Genomic DNA, 7,354 nt, shown 5'->3' with positions numbered 1-7,354 from the left:
CAGCAGGGTATATCCCCGACAATAGTGTTGGGTCGGCTCATTTAGTCGAGCTTAGAAACGAGGCTACTGATGGAAATATGCCCTAGAGGCAATAATAAAGTTATTATTATTATACTTTATTATTCATGATAAAGGTTATTATTCGTGCTAGAATTGTATTGACCGAAAAATTAAATACATGTGTGAATACATAAACAAATACCGTGTCCCTAGTGAGCATCTACTAGTCTAGCTCGTTGATGAAAGATGGTTAAGGTTTCCTAACCATAGACATGAGTTGCCATTTGATAACGGGATCACATCATTAAGAGAATGATGTGATGGACAAGACCCAACCATTAATATAGCATATGATCATTCAATTTATTGCTACTGCTTTCTTAATGTCAAATACATGTTTCTTCCACCATGAGATCATGCAACTCCCGGATACCGGAGGAATACCTTGTGTTCTATCAAATGTCACAACATAACTGGGTGATCATAAAGATGCTCTACAGGTATCTTTGAAGGTGTTTGTTGAGTTGGCGTGAATCAATATTGGGATTTGTCACTCCATATATTGGAGAGGTATCTCTGGGCCCTCTCGGTAATATAGCATCACAAGAAGCTTGCAAGCAAAGTGATTAAGGAGTTAGTTATGAGATGATGTATTTCGGAACGAGTAAAGAGACTTGCCAGTAACGAGTTTGAACTAGGTATGGAGATACCGACGATCAAATTTCGGGCAACTAACATACCGACAGACAAAGGGAACAACATATGCTGTCATAAAGGTTCGATCGATAAAGATCTTCGTAGAATATGTAGGAACCCATATGGGCATCCAGGTCCCGCTATTGGTTATTGACCGGAGAAGTGCCTCAATCATGTATAAATCATTCCCGAACCCGTAGGATCCGCACGCTTAATGTTCGTTGACAATATAGTACTATATGAGTTGGTGACCGAATATTGTTCGGAGTCTCAGATGAGATCACGGACATGACGAGGAGCTCCAGAATGGTACGGAGGTAAATATTGATATATAGGACGATGCTATTCGGTCACTGAAAGGTTTCGGAAAATACCGAGTATTTATCGAAGTGTCAGTAGGGGTTTCGGAAGGCCATCGGTAAAGTGGTGGGCCTTATGGGCCAAAGGGGGCAGCACACCAACCCAGAAGGAGTCTGGCGCGCCCCTCCACCCCTGTTCACACACCAAGGAGGAAGGGAAGGAAGGGGAGGCGCCCTAAGGCAGCCAACCCCCCTTTCCCTTCCCCGTGTCCAAATATGGAAGGGGGGCGCGGCTAGGCAGGCCCTAGGGCTGCCTCCTCTCCCCCCCCCTCCACCTATATATATGAGAGGAGGGAGAGGGGCAATAAACACCATGATCCCCAAGCCGTGTGCGGCGCCCCTCTTCCTCTAGTTCGTCCTCGGTCATAATTTTTGTAATGCTCGGCGAAGCCTTGCGAAGATAGTTTCACCATCATCATCACCACGCCGTTGTACTGCCAGAACTCATCTACTACTTCGCCCGTCTTGCTGGATCAAGAAGGCAACGACGGCATCGAGTTGAACGTGTGCTGAACGCGAAGGTGTCGTACATTCAGTACTTGATCGGCGGATCATGAAGGTGTACGACTACATCAACCGTGTTGATAAACGCTTCCGCTTAACGGTCTACAAGGGTACATAGACATACTCTCCCCTCTCGTAGCTATGCATCTCGATGGATAGATTTTGCGTGTGCATAGAATTTTTTTGTTTTACATACAACATTCCCCAACAGCTAGGCTATATCTCGAATAACGCAAGGAATACCACGGAAACGTGCACTCTACCTGTGGGCCGGCCATTTCTTGTATATTTTTTCCATTTTTTCTTGTTGCTTCCTTTCTTTTACACCTAAAAGAATGGTGTCTCCTTTTCTTGGTATTTTACAGTGTTTTGGGTTTTAGTTTCTAGAAAATAAATTAATCCATAAGAATATTCAAATACATAAACATTTCTCAAAACCTAATAATATTTCTCAAATTAATGGACATTTTTTAATATGAGAACATTTTCAAATACATGATCATTTTTAAATTCTTGTCATTTTCTGAAATTTGAATGCTTTTCGAATACATGAATAATTTTAAAATTAGTGGAACATTTTTTGAAATTTGAAAACATTTCCCAAATTCACAAGAGTAAAATGCAGGACTTTTTTGAAATCCCAAACATTTTTCAAAGTTAAGAAAAGAAACGAGAAAACAAGAAAAGTAACAAAATATAGGGATGCCCCGCCGCGCACATATGCCCTATTACGAGACGTCGGCTCGCCTCGCCTCAATTCACCACAAAGTGGGCTGACCCAGTAACAATTAATTCATTCCTTGCGTACACCACTTTCGTTTCTTTGCTTTGTTCTATTTTCTCTTATATTATTCATACTTATGAAATGCAAAACATGTTATACTTAAGTTTTTAAAAATGGTTATCACACATTTAACAAATGTTCATGCAGTGTAATTTTTTTGTTCGTGTAAGTTAAAGAAATGTCCGTACCATTCAAAAAATAACATTCACAATTTCAAAAATTTGCTCTTGAAAATGTAAAACTTTGTTCATTTGTTTGTTCAAAAAGTTCGTATCATTCATAAAATTGTTCATGGCAGTTCAAAAATGGTTGCGCATTAAAAAATATGTTTGTTACTTTCAAAAAAAGTTACTACAATATAAAAATTTATAAGTGCAATGTGGTAATATTATGATATTAGTAAAAATTGTAAATTTTCAAATGTTTTTGCCATGATTTTTGTAGTGTAACTAATGGTATGTCATTACGAAATTTTCATGTTCACTTTCCAACTCTGTGTAAGAAACATTGCTTTGATTTCTAGGTGTTGTTTCAAGATGAAATGTATTTCTGGATTCTGTTTTCCCTTTTTGATGACCACAGTGATTACCACAAGGAACTTAGGAAAAACACCGGTAAGATTAGTAGTGTTCGATAAAAAAATTGTTTCTTTTTCTCAAAAAAACTCTCTTTTTTCATTTATACTTAGTAATTATTTTTCTTATGCGTAGGTTCCCAATTTCCAGATATGTTGGCACAAGTTTTGTTCTAAAACAGTAGATTTCAGCGAGCAGGGTATCTATTTTTCCTAAAGTAACCCAGCAAGATAATGAATAGGTTTTATCGTTTGTTTATTTTATTTTGAATGGTTTTCATAATTCCACTAAAAAGGAATGATTTTCAGTTTTGATATTTTTGGTATCTTGGTACTGATTTATCTTATTCAATTTTTTCACTCTTCAATGTACGAGTTTTGTGTGTGTGTGATGGTTGTATTCTTGAACATATATAACCCATTCTCTTGTGTTTGAAGAACAGATGATAAGGGCGCGTTTGGTTACACGAGGCTGGCCTAGTGAAGCCTGTCTCAGTGTAGCTATTTAAGGGCTGTTTGGTTGCCCTCATCGAGCCCAACCAAGCTCGTGCGGTCTAGCATCTTTTTAGACCCCGGTTATTTGGTTGCTTGCATACACTGTTTAGCCTGCATAGCATGGTTCTTAAAGCATCCTTAGGCTTGGCCCGTTAGGAATGGCCGAATCGGCGGTTTCTCTAGAGCCAGGCCCGAGCGATGCTTTGAGGCGCACGTGGGTGGCTCTCTGGAGACGTGTGTCTCGAGCTAATCTCGCTCTTTCCCTAATCCTTAATCCCCTTTCTCTCCCTCTACTCTAGAGCGGCCGGGAGCACCACGGTGACGCCGACGCGCACCCATTGTGAGAGCGTCTCCGAGCGGGTCTCCGGCGAGCTTGGCACGGCCATCGGCGCCGATCACGATGTTGCACGCCTTGACGTCCCGTGCACCATCCCGGTCCTGTGAAGGTACGCGAGTCCAGCCGCCATGTCGGTGGCGTACCCGCGGACGGCGCGCTCGTCGAGGCCCCCGTTGCTCGCTGCCCGGTCCGCTAGTGAGCCTCCCGGGGCGAACTCGAGGAAGAGCTGGTAGGAGCCGTCGCGAGCGCTGCGGCCACTGATGCAGGAGACAACGCGCGGGTATCTCAGGCCGGACATGAGGCCCTCCTCCCTCTCCGCGCGCCCGCAGGCCGGCCCCGTGCCGCCCGCGCCCGCCCGTCTGTTTGCCGCGCCTCGCGCTGTCTCGCCAGCTGCTCTCCCCTGTCTCGCCACCTGCTCCCCTGCCTCGCGCCATGGCCACTTCGCTCCCGGGCGACCGCTCCGCCGCGTACAGCGCTGCTCCGCCCGCTGCTAGGCCTGGGGCGTGCTCATCTTGGCGAGCTTGGGACGGCCATCGGCGCCCTTGCCGAGGGTCTCGTACAGCTTCGCCTGCCCGGGCCAGCTGCTGCTCTGGAGCGTGCTGTAGTAGGCGCGCTGCCACGGGCTCAGCCGGTCCTGCCCGGACACTGTGACCAGCACGCGGGAGGCGCCGAGTTGCTGCCAGGAGGCCGCGGTACTCCACCCGCTCCAACGCCTCCCGCACGCCTTCTTGCCGAGCGCGGCGAGGAGGCCGGCGAGGAAGGCCGCAAGCTCGGCTTTTTCTTTGCTCAGGGGCGTCTACTGGGTTTGGTCTTTGTTGTGAGTGTAGCGGCCACGACCACGGCAGCGAGTCGGGCGTGTCCACGGTCGCCGGGAGCTGGTGGTGGGCACGATGGACAGTGGAAGCTCCGGCACGCTCAAAGTGTTGACGAAATGTCAAGCCCAACCTGATGGATGTTAAATTTTGTTGTTAACGCTGGTAATCGTATGCATGTATGCAACCAAACATCGGGTGAAAATTGCATCTCGATGACAAGACCCCCCCCCCCCCCCAATGCAGGCAACCAATCAACTGGTCATCTACGTTTTCGACCTTGTTTTCGGTAACCCAGGCCTTGCTCAGCCTGGCTCGTTTTTTCCCTCTGAGCCATGCCCGGCAGCGAAAGCAACCAAACAGGCCCTAAGTGTATATAGGCTCTGAGTCATGTTTTGTATGTCGTTTGGTTTACTGCACCAAACCAGCCCGCATCCTCCTTGTAGTGTAAATTGCACTAGGCCCAGTCTGCATGTGCAAAAATGATCGATCTGGGCGTTCCTCGTGAACCAGGCTGAGAGCGTTTTAAGTTTTGTGTGGGCCAGTTTCTAGGTGTGAGCTAGACAATCAAACAACTCTTTACTTAGTCCCCCAGAGCCTTATTGGACTTGATGCAGCCTACCAAACGCGCCCTAAATAACCGTCATTTCCGAAAAGACATCGATGGAAACCATTGGCAACATATTCGCAGAATCTGTTTGCAACGATGGACACCATTCGCCTGAAACTGCGTTGTGGTTCGGTAACGTAGATCTTCTCGGTCGTTTGCCTGAGCTAATGCACATCCTGTTACCTTGAGCTCAGCCCCCTTGCTGATGGCAGGATCTCATTTGACTCTGTTTACCCTATATTTTAGCTGGCGTCTTGTAGAAACTGATGTTTTCTGCTAATAGAAAGAGAGAATTGGGCAGACCAAGACGAGCACCAACGTTCTGACCATGGATGGCACTAAACCGAGAGTCGCGCTATCGTTCTCCTCTCCGGTAGCTTAAAAGATATGTAACTTCAGCAGTGAGTGATAGCCAGTTCGGGGGTGTAGCTCATATGGTAGAGCGCTCGCTTCGCATGCGAGAGGCACGGGGTTCGATTCCCCGCACCTCCATTTGTTTTTCCCAGAATCATCAGGGAAATGTTTATTTTTTACCTCCTGTTCATTTTGACCGTTGCCGTGTTCAGCTCTCGTCTCCAAGGCCCAGCCAACACAAGCGAGAAGCGCGCCGCGAACTGGCGCAGCCTTTTACCCTGCTGCCGTTCACCATCACACGCTCAAACGCTCCTCTCCCCTTCTCTCTCGTATACAGTGGTAGTAACAAAGCATGAAAGAAAAACAGTGGCGTCTCAGCTTACTTTAAACAAGGACGGCCTACGCCCCGAGGAATCGAAAGCCATAATTTGTGAGGAATGTTCTTGGTACGTAGCGACTGATCGCTACCTACTTACACTAGCAGAGTGGTGGCAGTACCATCTTTAGGTAGAGACATAACTGATTATTCTCATTCCATTCCATTCATCCCACCCTCATGTTTTGTGTGGTTAATGATTAACGAGGACGTGTAGCTCGCGGCAAACATAATGCAACAAAAGGCGGGAAAGGCGGCACATCTAGCTAGAAATGGAACCTGCCAAGTGGACCTGCCAAGTCAACTTTTCAAACATACTTTTTTGGTGTCAACTTTTTTTCATACACATTCTATATTTTTTGTATAAATAAGGAACATTTTTATACACACATTTAACAATTTTTAAATACATGCTTAACACTTTTTAAAACATATTTTTTAGTCAACTTTTTGGCATATATATTGTACATTTTTGTATACATCAGGAACATTTTTTATACACATTTAACATTTTTTAATTACATGATTAACATTTTTTTAAACATATATTTTTTATGCCTACTTTTTTTGCAAAAACAATTAGCCCACAGCGAGCCAATTAGCTCCAGTCGGCCCACAGTGGGCCAACAGGACGCAATCAGCCCAAAGTGGGCCGACAGGGGCCAGTCGGCCAGCTGTAGGCCGACTAGGCCTGCTGTGGGCCGACTAGGCCCAGTCGGCCTCCAGCGGGCCGACGGTGTATTATTTTTAAAAAAAATTATCCCGCGTAATATTTATGAAAATTAATAAAAAGAATGTATTATTTTAAAAAAAATAGCACGTTTTGCTCTGTAAGCCCGACAGTGCGGCACCTGGTGATTGGATCACGATCCGATGGCCCGGAAGGGTGTGTGCTCTGTAAGACAAACTAGCACGCAACCACTTTTTAGGTTTTAGGTTGTTTGTTTATTGGAAAACACACCAGATCTATTAAGAAGAATATCCAGCGATACACAACACCCAATAATGATCAGAAAGTACACTCGGGTCCCTGGAGAACCGACCGAATACAAGCACCAACATGGCTAATGGCTCGCCGCCGTGCCATTGTCGCAGCTCCCACACGGAGCCAGCAAAACCTTGTTTAGTGTGGACGAGAAGTCATTGGCCTCAGTCCAGAAGAACCAGCACATCGGAGAAGCATCGAACTGAAGAACCACCGGATTGAATCCTCCATCTCCCTCGTTGGCAATGGAAGAGAAAGACCTAGCGCAGATACATGCATGGTCCTCGACTCCGTGACAATGGAGCACACGCCACGACAACAGATCTGGAGCACAAGAGTTCTTCTTGAGGTTGTTGTCGCCGTCGCGCCAACATCGATTTGAGCAGCAGGCACCTCCGCAACCAGCCGCCATAAGGTGTCATGGCTTGGGTAGATCTCGGCCCCAAATTATTCACTGGTATCACCGCC

The 7,354-nt window shown here is 46.0% G+C and overlaps 1 non-coding gene across 1 annotated transcript; it reads left to right on the top strand.

The window, feature by feature from the left end:
* Positions 1-5,590: 5,590 nt before the first annotated feature.
* Positions 5,591-5,663, top strand: TRNAA-CGC. Its single transcript has one exon. It is a non-coding gene; the product is annotated as a tRNA-Ala (tRNA).
* The last annotated feature ends 1,691 nt before the right edge of the window (positions 5,664-7,354 follow it).

Source organism: Triticum urartu, chromosome 2, assembly GCF_003073215.2.
Source record: "Triticum urartu cultivar G1812 chromosome 2, Tu2.1, whole genome shotgun sequence".
Lineage (NCBI taxonomy): Eukaryota > Viridiplantae > Streptophyta > Magnoliopsida > Poales > Poaceae > Triticum > Triticum urartu.
This window is presented reverse-complemented; position numbering and strand designations above follow the sequence as displayed.